Raw genomic sequence first — 10,632 nt, 5'->3', positions numbered from 1 at the left:
TCGTTTGGCCTGCGCTTTCTTGGTTGCCATTCTGTCTCAATGTGTGTAACTACCCAGGGATCCTTATGTAGTCTGCATTAATCAAGACAACTGTGCGTAATTTGATGTGATTGCCACTTGGGATACACCTGTTGTCTGTCATCACACACAAATGAGCAATGGGGAATTGGTGCATTGGTAGCAGGCCACCATGTGTTGGCCATGTATTCATACTCGATCAGCTGGACCATTAGTCCACACACTATCACTCAGACACACTCTCTCTCACATCTCTCGCATCTCCCTCTCTCACAGCCACTCACTCAGTGTGTTAACTGTGTATCCGCACACTTGAGCCAACTCACAATAATCAGTGCAGCACCCATCAACTCAGATGCCATGCTTGGGCAGGAGAAAGTAAGCAGCTAACCAAATCTGAGCTTTGCTGCTAGCCTGTTCCAGCCCTAAGCATAATAATAGCTGATATGATGCGTGCCGCACTGCATGGTGGCAGTGGCCTTATTTCATATGTTTATTTGGGGGTGGGGGTGGTGGTTGAGGGGGGCGGGGTGGTGTTCAGGTGCTCAGTAGACTGCAAGGTTGTAGTAGTTCTCTTTTTGTGACTGCAAGGTGAAAGGTTGGGGAAGTGAGGAAGTCCGAAATCAGAACAGGTTGATGAGCTCCCATCTGGCCTGGAGACCGGCTTGGTGGAGTGCTGCTCGGGGTTCGTTGGGGAGGGGAGGTGGTGGTGGGTCATCGTCCTCCTCCTCCTCCGAGTCGTCCTCACCATACACATCAGGTGGCTCATCTGCACCGGCACGCACAGCTATGTTGTGTAGCATAGCGGTCACAATGATGACATTGCTCGACTTCAGAGGTGACATGTGCAGCGCAACAGACGACCGATGGATGCAGCCGAAGCGGGCTTTCCACCTGCCAAACACCCGTTCAACATGTGTCCTGGTGTATGTGTGAGCCTCGTTGAACCTCTCCTCCGCTGGTGATGCTGCTGGGTTAGTGACCGGGGTTATTAGGTAGCTGCGCAGGGGGTAGCCACTGTCCCCGAGGAAGAAGCTCCTCCTGAACTCTCCCCTACCAGCCGCCTGCCCCACGGGAGAGTTCGCCCAGACAAAGCTGTCGTGGGTGACTCCTGGCCACCTGGCCACGATGTCGGTGATCAGGCCGTCATGGTCCACCACCACCTATGTGTTGATGGCGGGATAATGCTTGCGGCAGATCCAGCTTGGGTCCACCAGGGATGGGTTGTGGAGCGGGATCAAGGTGCCATCCACCACACCTATCACCCGGGGGATCCCAGCCATGGTGTAGAATCCTTGGTGGACCTGTCGGACTTCCTCCCTCGTGGTGGGCATGTGGATGTGCCGATAGGCATGGCGCAGGAGGATCGGTGTCACGACTGCCACACTCCATGACACAGACACCTTGCTGAGGCCGGTTCCATCCCCAACCACCTCCAGGTAACTCCCCACTGCGTAGTAACACAGCGCAGCAAGGAGCTGCACCTCCGGGCTGAGGGTGAAGTTGCGGCGGGTTACCCTCCGGATGTGTGGGGACACAAGCTGGATCAGGCACTGGATCTCAGCGCGGGGCAACCGGTACTTCAGCTGGATACCCCGGTCTGACAGCACGTCGAGGGGGCTGAAGTGCTCACGCACATATGCATTTACATACAGTTTTGCTTCGCGCACGGTGACGCTGTTGGTTTCGCGCAATAACAATATGCTGTCTAGCAGCCATGGTATCTCATACATGTGTGACTGGGAGCTCCTTTATATAGACTAGCAGGTGAAGCCTCAGCTTGATTAGTTTCCAGCCAGGTTCAATGAGGCTACATGTGTCAGCCTGATGTAAATCAGTCCCTGATTGATTGTCTCTGTCAAGTATCCGTGAGTTGGAGAGTGCTTATATTTGTTGATGTGATTTGTTTGTGTGTGTGCATTTGATGGGGATGAACTACTGTATCTCATAGTGTTTGTGCATGCAGATGTGGGATGGTGGTAGAACAGGAGATCTTAACCTTTTTTAATTCAAGACCCACTTCTGATTGTTAAAACATTTCTGAGGACCACCTTCCCAAATAAATGATAGGTTATCATTGTGATATCTTGATGTGAGAGGTCCTCTGCGGCCCACTAGATGGCACTCTGAGGCTCACCAGTGGGCCACGACGGTAGAATAACCTAATCGTGCTCATGTTAAACTTTATTAAACATTATTTATTTCAGACATGGACTGCAGTTCAAATTGCTTTATATACACAGCATACAACAAAATTGCGAGAAACACTACAGAATTTAAGCGACCTTGGGTTCTGTGAAAGGTGCTATATAAATCCACAACATTCTTATTATAAAAGGAATCCATTCTGATTAGAGGAATATAGCCGACTACTAAACACAAGTAACCATACATAGAGGGGAGATTTTCAAGTGTTCCCCAATTTTAAACACTAAAGGGTGCATGAAAGAAAGGAAAAAGGGAAAAACACAAGAGGAACAGTGGACACTATATTAATATCTCCTTTTGCCTGACGCGGCTGGATCTGCCAGTGTTTCGTCATTAAGAAGGTGTTAAGAATGCCCCTTCTTAATGAAAGATCATCTTAGCGCTAAGAAGCTTTTGAGAAACGCAGCCTTCTTAACAAAAGATAATTTTAGGCTAAGAAGCAACGTTGGCTTCTTACAGGAGCCTTAAGAAAGGTCAAAGAAGCTTCTTAACGCTAAGAAGCTTTTGGGAAACGCATGCCTTCTTAACGAAAGATCATCTTAGGCTAAGAAGCACTTGGGAAACGCGTTTGCTTCTTAAGGGGGCCTTAAGAAGGGTTAAAGAAGCTTCTTAGCGCTAAGAAGCTTTTGGGAAACGCAGCCAATATCACTTGTGATAATGGTGAGTAGGAGAGTTGTTGGTTACTGTTTAAAATGAAAAACAAAGAAATGCTTACAGTTAGTGTAGTGAATGTTTACTCATTTTTTATTCAGTCTAATTTGAAAATGGGTCATGGAGAAGTCATGAAAAGTTTTGGAATTGCATGAGTGAAAATGTGTGGGAATCCTGTAGGCAGGTCATTGGTACTGATCAACAATCCCATCAACCTTGTGCTAGAGGGCGGTAAAGACCTTACTTGACTGCCCCTTTAAAGGGATAGTTCACCCAAAAATTTAAATGATGTGATTATCTAGTCCTCATGCAAGTACAAAATTGGATTAATGTTTTTCCAGCATGCAACTTACCAGGAGTTCTCCATGCAGGGCAGGCTCACTGCCGGATAAGCTTTTTTTCAGACAATTGCCATTGTTCTCCTGGTAAGTTGAAAAAAATACACTCATCCCCTCCCCATCCTGGCATTGAGATCAGAATTGATTTTTTTGGGGTGAACTGTCCCTTTAAGTTTCCTGCCCTGGTCTCAACCCACAGAACTACCAAATGTTTCCTTTGTAGCTCAACCAACCAGGTTCAAAACAGGACATTGCAGTCATTGAGCAACATCTGTATATCTTACTCAAATCTCTGTCTCGTATCTCCAGTTTGTGCAGCAGCTAGAACTTACTGCAGCAACAAGATGAATGTGATCACCCCAATGAACAACCGTTAGATTTTTCTGATCCCTTTTAAAGCAAGGACACGCTGGCAACAAACGACACCACATACCTTAAACAGGTTCTTAATGACTGTTCCCAAGTCTAGATTAAAAACAAGGCACAATCTATGCTTTACCATCAGTTATAGACTTTGGAATGACCTGCATGTTCAGCTTAGAGAGGTTAAATCAGTTTCTTCTTTTAAAGCACCTCACTTTTATCCACCTTATTTTTGAATGCCCCACTGTAAAAAATAATCATGGGTACAAGGTCCGGTTTAACGTGATTTATTGTTGCAGCTTGCCATTTCCTTTGTTATACTCTGGCTGCAGACCCGAATTATAAACCGGAAGCTGGAGTCCGTTTATAAAAGTTATACATATAGTCACGTTATAAACAACTAACCAACGTTGGAGGTCCGTATGTAAACTCGAAATGTGTGTTACTCGAAATGGTTAAAAGTTAATTCAATTTGGTCATTCAATGGCGTTTTACTGCCATGTAACATAACTAGCTAGCTGCTAACATTAGCCACAGTAGCCGACTACCCACAATGCATTACGTTATCCCAGCACCCGAACGACACGGCTGTAGAGCAGAATGGCTCTGCTGTAAAAGGGTAAAATCCTCATAGACTTTTTTTTTGTCAAGTTAAAACCATAGACTGTAAAACAGTCTATTACACCGGAAGCGGAAGAAGCACCCATCAGGCATCATGGCAGCTAGAAATAAGGTGGATAGACTTGCCTCTATGTAATCTACGTTTATTAATTCACCTCACTTTTTATGTTTTACTTTTATGTTTTATTTTTCTTATATTGTTACCTCTGCCAAGGAGGTTATGTTTTCAGTGCCATTTGTCTGTTTGTCTGTCTGTTTGTTTGTTTGTTTGTCAGGTGTGCTCCTCCACTCAGGTGTCTGCCATCAGTAGTTGATGAAACGAGCTCTCCATGGTACTGAACCTGTGTTGACTCATTTTTGCCACAGTAATTAGCCATTTTTTCTCTGTTTTTAACTTTTGTATAGCCATGGAACAGTGTGCGTGGGACATTCTTTAAGTTCGCCATTGATACTTGACAAACGTATATATATTTTCGTATTGCTTGATCCAGTCCATTCCTACAAGCACCTGTTCCTTGTTTGCATTGATTGCGGACCCACGCAGCACTCCAAGATCCACTTGTTTTATTGTTCATCTTAGTTGTATCATCACATTTTGTTATCTAATAATGCCACCTCATGTCTCCTGTTGAACCATATTGATTTGGTGAGCTCTCATTTCGTTATACACAAAGCAGTCTGGTCACTCGAGCGATCCCCATGCCTGAAGCAGAGCAGATGGTATTGTCAGCTGCAGAGAATGACCTTTGACCTGTGATGATGATAAGTAACCCCACAGGACTTATTTGGGACGGCAAAATTAATTCAGATTTCCAATAATACATATTTCTGTTTCATGTTTTGATATGATAGAATGCAAAGTAACTAGTCACAGATTTAATCATTTATTGTTCATTCCAACCAGATTACCTGTCCATGGTTGTGCAAAATTAATTGTATTATTTACATGACTGCAACAATATGATTTTTTTTAATAGAACTGTGTGAGCTTATTTTACCTGTGAAAATATTTATTGTGTTAATTGACTATAGTGATCTCTCTAATATGCTGTTTCTTCCCCACAAAATTATTTGATTTGATTTGATTAAAATCTAGTCATGTGTTATTCAAAAGAAACTTTCATCCCTGGCCCTTTGCTCCAGGCCCAGTGACATATTTTCTATGATGTTACCCAGTCCTCTCTTGTTACTCTTATGCAACAGTCTTCATGCTTCAACTGTCATGCTCTGTTCTTTTGCCTGATTAACTTATCTTCTCACTCTAGAACGTACCATAGATTACATTGGCAGAGTTCACGTCTGCTGTAATCCTGATCCAAGAGTTTTTCCATAGACTTTTCTTAGGAGGTGAAAGGTTAGACAACAGTGTTCTGTTTCAGTGGAGTTAAATAAAGCCATGGACAATATTGGACACAATGTAAAAAATAAATAAAAAGTAACAACGCCGTGGCTTCCCTGTGCAATATAGCAAGTTACTACATGTGCAGTTTGTGAACGAAATGTTAGCTTCACAAGGGGATACACTAAAATGTCACTCAGGTAACCCTTTATTTTACAGGTACTCTAGTTACATATGAACTATTTGTAATTACACATGAACACCAAATGTAATTACTCAGTAATTACCAATAGTTATAAATGATGTTCATATGTAGTTACATTGTAACAGACCTGTAAAATGGAGTGAGTCTGTTCAACTGTAGTTCATATGTAGTTACATTGTAACAGACCTGTAAAATGGAGTGAGTCTGTTCAACTGTAGTTCATATGTAGTTACATTGTAACGGACCTGTAAAATGGAGTGAGTCTGTTCAACTGTAGTTCATATGTAGTTACATGGTAACAGACCTGTAAAGTGGAGTGAGTCTATTCAACTGTAGTTCATATGTAGTTACATGGTACCGGACCTGTAAAGTGGAGTGAGTCTATTTAACTGTAGGTCATATGTAGTTACATGGTACCGGACCCAGGGCCGTAGCTAGCTATGAGGACGGGGAGGTCCGGACCTCCCCTAATATTTCAGAGATTTTTTTAATATTTCAGAGATTTTTTTTTTTTTTTTTTTTTTTTTTTTAGCCTTTATTTAACCAGGTTTGTCCCATTGAGATCAAAGATCTCTTTTACAAGAGAGACCTGGCCAAGAAACAGCAGCAACACAAAGTTACAACAAACAAACACATAAACACATACAATTGAAAAACATTAAAATGATCAAATAAAACATTTGCATACAGACAGCCTGTTCTCAAGAGATTTTACCATAGCCTTAAAACCATTTAAGGTTACTCCGCGTCCGCGGTAACTTGATTCTGAGAGAGCAGCAGCAGCATGGTGGTGAGTGATGACTGTCTGTCTGCCTGGCGAGATAAGGTGAAGGTGAGCGAGCTGCGAGACAGTGAGCGAGTGAACGACAGACAGTGAGTGACACACACTGACAGATTTTTTAGCAACAACCAAGAAAGTAAGTGTCTAGTCTGTCTAAGTAACTTTGTGTGTTGTGTACGGCTTGGGTTGTGTACCTGTGTTTGTAGGTGTCATTTTGATATGAATTTGGCTAAAACAGTTTGTGTTTGTTAGTTACAATTATGTTGACAGGAGAGCTGAGCAGGTGGTGACATGAAAGAGAATATACTGAATAATGACATCACAACAGTATAATCCTAATGTTGATTTAAAATGATATATTACTCTAAATATGGCTTAAAAAGGGGGGGGAAAAAACTCAATCCGCCTCCCCTTGCTGGACCTCCCCTATTTCGGAACCCTGGCTACGGCCCTGACCGGACCTGTAAAGAAGCTCTGGCCTGGGACAGAGATTGCTAAAACCCAGTGGTGGATTCAAACCACTGAACTTCAGATTGCAAAGCAAGCGGCTTTACCCACTCAGCCACGAGGGCTTTCCAACTTTCTTAGTGGAGTTTGGGAGGATAACTGTATGTCAGTCACATGTAGTTTGTCACTTCCTAGCTTGATTATAAGCATAGACTTGGGGGGAAATGTTGATACTTTGTTAGTTGTAGCTTGAAAGACAGGCAATATTGATTAATGTGAATGCATTTCTGCAGTGTGACTGTGCCAGCCCCCCCCCCCCCCCCCCCCTCCCCCCCATGAGCTGTAAATGGCTCGTGGGACTATTTACACCACAATTCAGAAAATTATTAGAATGATTTTTTTTATTTAAAATCTTTAAATATAACTAAATGTTTCTAGAGCACAGTTCATACAATTTATTTAGCAAATAGGGGGGAGTTCCCCCCTTATGCGGATTAGGGGATTTATAGACTTTGGGGGGTGGGGGTGGGGGGGGGGTGGGGGGGCTGGGCTGGGTATAGACTTTGGGGAGAGATGATCCGGGGGCCTGGTGACCAAAGGGGTCTTTGAGGGGCTTCGACTGGGTCCCCAACAAATTGAGAAATTGGGAAATTGATGGGGAAATGACTCATTTACAATAAGCTAACAATTAGAATGTAGAAGAATGGCTATTTTGATTAGAGTTTCACTGTTACCTCTATATCTACAATACTTTTATTAGAATTTTTGTATGGGAATTCTGGACAAAATCATACCTACAACTAAATAAAGTATCAATATTTTCCCCCAAGTCTCTGTGTATAATAACAAAGCTATGAAGTGACAGCAACTACATCTGACTGACATACAGTTATCCTCTTAAACTCCACCATGAAATTTGGAAAGCCCTCGTGGCTGAGGGGTTAAAGCCGCCTGCTTTGCAATCAGAAGTTCAGTGGTTCGAATCCACCACTGGGTTTTAGCAATCTCTGTCCCAGCCGGGAGCTTATTTACAGGTCCAGGTCTGGTACCATGAACTACAGTTGAACAGACTCACTCCACTTTACAGGTCCGGTACCATGTAACTACATATGAACTACAGTTGAACAGTCTCACTCCACTTTACAGGTCCGGTACCATGTAACTACATATGACCTACAGTTGAACAGACTCACTCCACTTTACAGGTCTGTTACAATGTAACTACATATGAACTACAGTTGAACAGACTCACTCCATTTTACAGGTCTGTTACAATGTAACTACATATGAACTACAGTTGAACAGACTCACTCCATTTTACAGGTCTGTTACAATGTAACTACATATGAACTTCATTTATAACTATTGGTAATTACTGTGTAATTACATTTGGTGTTCATGTGTAATTACAAATAGTTCATATGTAACTAGGGTACCTGTAAAATAAAGGGTTACCAAATGTCACTCCAAAGTTTTAATGAAAATTGGCAGTCCTGCCAATATAGAATAACCCTCAATCTCTACATTTACAATCTAATACAATCTCTTCAATTCCATGGTGATAAAAAAAGACATACAATATAGTTTTTACCAGTTAGTGTTTAAGATATTAAACATATAAGTGATATGGTTTTCAGCCGCTCAGCCGCTAATTATTTTCATAAAACAAAAGGGAGAATATTTATTTTTGCTTTTGGTGGAATGCCACTGTAGAAAAGGGAATGTTGTGGAATGTTTAAAGCCATTTTTCTCACGTTTTACTTGTAGACACATAATTAAAATACTCGTAACTCTTGAGCTGAGAGAGCTATCTCAACCATTCAAAGAGTTATCGGAGAGATTATAGGCATCCTGAAATCCTGTGGGACCATTGGATCAGCGCTCTTGGTTGTCCACTGTGATGTTGGAGCAGAGCAGCACCTCTTGTGACAGTAAAGTCCCACACGGGAGTGGCAGTCCCTCTGGCACTGTTCACAGTCACAGATGTAGGCGGTGCCTGGTTTTGCAGACTGGCTTCTTGCGCTTCTGCCCTCTTCTCGCCCTACTGAAGCAGCTCTTGTTCTTCTCATCCCACTGAAGCAGCTCTTGTTCTTCTCATCCCACTGAAGCAGCTCTTGTTCTTCGAAGCTCTATGGACGTAGCCACCGTGACGTCACCCATTGGTTTGTGGACTCCCGTTTTGAAGCCTCCACTTTGACGTTTTGGCCGCTGCCATTTTGGTTCTCATGTGAGACCAGGGGTTTCCCGAAGCACCGCCTGCTATAATTGGTCCATGATAGGGGAGCTGCGCAATCACTGGACAGGCGACCTGTCAATCATGTCCAAAACAGTATTTTTTATCATCTATTTGACTCTAAACGGGTGAGTTCTCTAAAAATTCACCCCCGTACAGTTGTAATGAAGTGTAGTGAAATGTAGTGAAATTAGAGACCAGAACCATTTATTGAACCAAGCTGTAAACATGTTTAGGTAGCCTATTTATTCTGTAAAGTCAGGCTTTTTAACATGGGGGTCAATATAGGGATTGGCTCCCTTTTGGAGCCAGCCTCAAGTGGCCATTTGAGGAACTGCTGTTTTTGGCAACTCCACATTGGCTTCATCTTTCCAAGCCCGAGGTTGCAGCTTGACGAGTCAGTTACATTATTCCTTTGCATCTACATTAAACTAAGTTTTGTTTTTGGAATCTTTGCATGTTATTTGTGAAGATATTAACATTTATGGACTAGTATTGTTAGCCCAGGTACCCATGTTGCAAAGCATTCCCCTCAGTTTTGACTCTGCATATGATTTGTTTATGTCTGATGTGGCTGTTTTAGTGTGACATCTAGCAGACTGAAAATTGCATATAGCTTTAACTTCAGTGCTGTTAGATAGATACCCAGTGATACATCGGGTTTCTATTTCATGACATTATGCATAATAGCAGAATAAGCTGTGATTTGTCTACTTTTGTGGGGACAGATAGACGGACATAACCTAAAGACAAACCCTGTTCTAGATGGCTCGGCCTTAGGCCACGCTGTAAATATTATGTGTGTATATATACTAGGCATCTCGCACGCTACGCGCGCTCGAATCCTAGGCTCTCCTGCTGCACAGGCTCGCCCGCTCTGCAGCTCGCCGAACTGGCCCTGCATTTCGCTTATGCAGCTCAGCTGCTGCGTGGACTCGCCTGCCCTATTGGCGCGCAATGTCTCCCTCTCTCTCTCCCTCAGTCTCTCTCTCCCTCTCCTCTCTCTCCCTCTCCCTGTCTCTCTCCCTCTCCCTCAGTTTCTTTCCCCTCTCTCCCTCTCCCTCAGTCTCTCTCGTGTGTGTGTGTGTGTGTGTGTGTGTCACTGATGACATCATCAGTGATGTCACAATGACATCATCAGTTTCCTCAATTGCTCAAGTGACATCACTTATGACATCATCAGTGATTTATGACATCACTGATGACATCATCAGTGGGACAAAAATTTAAACAGAGAGAGAGAGAACAGAGATTGCCCACATGCTCTCTTTTATAATAAAAAGGATAATACTAGAAATCTTGTGGGGGCTCACTAGCTCGGCCGCTGCGCAGCCTCGCCCGCCCTGGGGTATGGGCGGGAGGTGTTTTCCAGGATTTTCCAGGACTTGATGATGTGCCCATGACCTTCCCCAGATCATAACCCCCCGC

Source organism: Poromitra crassiceps (genome assembly GCF_964638095.1).
Source record: "Poromitra crassiceps genome assembly, chromosome: 9".
NCBI classification, from domain to species: Eukaryota; Metazoa; Chordata; class Actinopteri; order Beryciformes; family Melamphaidae; genus Poromitra; species Poromitra crassiceps.
Note: the sequence above shows the minus strand (reverse complement) of the source record.